Here is a 2322-nt window from a genome sequence, read left to right on the forward strand (position 1 = left end):
CGCCAACCAAAACGCTTTTATTATGCCAACGGTTCCCGTTTTCATTCCTATCGTTTAGGGAGGTTTGGTGGCAGCAGCGGCCGAAAGCAAAAGGAAACCCGAGGAAAGCGGCTCCATCCACCAGGGCTGTGTCTCATCGGTGCCGACGCAGGAGGGACGGGCTTCGTTCGTTCGTTCGCTGCGGCCCAAATTCCCGGGCCGCCCGAGGACCGCTCGCACCGGCCCGAGGGAGGGAGCCCCGGCAGGCAGGATGCCTCCGGGGAAATGGACAAGTCGACCGCGCGACCCACAACCCGCCCGACTGGGGGCGAGAAGGAGCATGGAGGAGGACTCCGTCCCCTAGTCGGCAGACGGCCCCGGGACAGGGACGTTCGCCAAAACCTCCCCAAGGCCGCTTTCCGTGACCGAGTCGGCCTCCCCGCCTGTACTCGTCCCGGCCCGAGAAACGAGACGCGGGGTGGATCGGGACCAGGCCACGCACCAGGCCGGCCGGCGCGGCATCCTCCCTCCCCCGACCTGACCTGACCTGGACGAACGCCTCCCCATCGCCCGCCCCCGCGAGGCTGATCCGTCCGGCCTGTGAGGAGGCCGCTTGTCGGGCGCCACCTGCTGCCCGGCATCCTCTTATATAGTGTTCGAGGAGGTCGACCAGGTGGCCCGGCCTGGATTGGGGGGGGGGGCGCGGGGTGCGGTGTCCCGGGCGGCGGGGGACGGGGGGGTAGGAGTGGAGAGGGAAAGGTGGGCGTGGAGAATGCCGGGGTCGGGGGTCGGCGCGGGGCGGGGCGGGAGTTGGGGATAGGGGAGGGGCGGGAGGCCGTCTGGACATGGAGGGTCGGAAGAGCGGTGGTGACAATGATTTTCATTATCATTTAGAAAGAAGAACGTGGACTTCTTTAGAGGAGTCCTTTGAATAGCTTCTCCATTTAGTTAACATACATCCAAATGGAGGTCGGGAAACTTGGGTCCTGTTAACATATGGATGGAAGTGGAAAGAACTATCGCGATGACCGTCCTTGTGTTTCTTTTATTTTTTCTTTCTTCCTGCTCCCCAAAGCCGCCCCCCCACCCCCGCCCCGCCCCGCCCCGCCCCGTCCCGTCCCGTCCCGTCCATAGTTGTAGGTTCCAGTGGTAGGTCTTTCGCGTTTCTGCTATGTGGGACGCCGCCTCGGCGTGGCTTGAAGGGCGATGCTGGGTCTGGGGCTGCGCCCAGGATCCGAACCGGTGAAAACCTGGGCCGTCGAAGCCGGGGGCCGGGGTGGGGGGCGCATACTTGACCGCTCGTCCACGGGCTCGGCCCCTGGCCCCTTGTTTTCTAGGGAGAGAGACAGAGAGACCCGATCCATTTTCCCTTGGCCTCTAAAGCGTGCGTGTGGTCGAAAGGCGACAGAGAGAGGGGTTCTGGTCCAGAAAGCCCCGACTGCGCTGCCGCGGGGATCGGTCGGTTCCGCCCGAACCGTCCGAGTCGGAAAGGAACGGACAGCTTTCCTCCTTTGGGCCCCTGACTTGGGGCCGACAGGGGAAGAGGAACAGGCCTCTCTCCCTCACACCCTGGTCCCTTCCTCCAGGACGCCCTCCTTCTAGTCAGCCCGCCTCTGGCTTTTCCACACGCCGACGACCGCTCGTCGGCATGGACCCACCTTCCTTGGGGGACACCACCACACGACTCTCCACTCGTCTGCCTGCCTTTCGTTGGCGTCGCTGCCAAAGGCGAGGGGTAGGGGTGGCGGTGGCAGGGACGGCAGGGGCCCAGCGGCTCTCTGGCGGGTGAAGAAGTCTTGCTGGTTCTCCTAGGTCGGTGATCTTTCTCGATCTCCACACACATTCTTCGTTTGGGGAGCCAAGAGACGCCCTCTGAGGAATCCCTATGGCCAGGGTCGATCACTTACTCGCTCACTGCCTCGGCCTCGGCCTCGGCCTCTGTCCGTCTTGTCTCTCTCCCTCCCTCCCTCCCTCCCTCCCTCCCTCGTCGGTCTCTGTGTGTGGACGTCTAGGTGGAGGCGAGGCAGGGAGGCCACCCACCCACCCACCCACCCACCCACCTACCTCGTGGTTTACCACACGCTCTACACGGAGGTAGAATTCCCATCCCACCGAATCCATCCTTTCCACGGGACACAAGCCAGTGGCCTTCGGGAGTCTCTCTCCCCAAGGTGGCGCATCCGTCATGGCTATCTATTTCCAGAAGGTTTCCGTTTCCATCCCCTCCCCCCGAAAGAAAAAACGGCCCCACTCCCGGATCTGCCCCACCACGATCACCACCACCCCTGCTGCCGCCGCCGCCGCCGCCATCTGCTGTCGCCCTCTAGGGTTGGACCGTTCTAG

Source organism: Equus asinus, chromosome 26, assembly GCF_041296235.1.
Source record: "Equus asinus isolate D_3611 breed Donkey chromosome 26, EquAss-T2T_v2, whole genome shotgun sequence".
Taxonomy (NCBI): domain Eukaryota; kingdom Metazoa; phylum Chordata; class Mammalia; order Perissodactyla; family Equidae; genus Equus; species Equus asinus.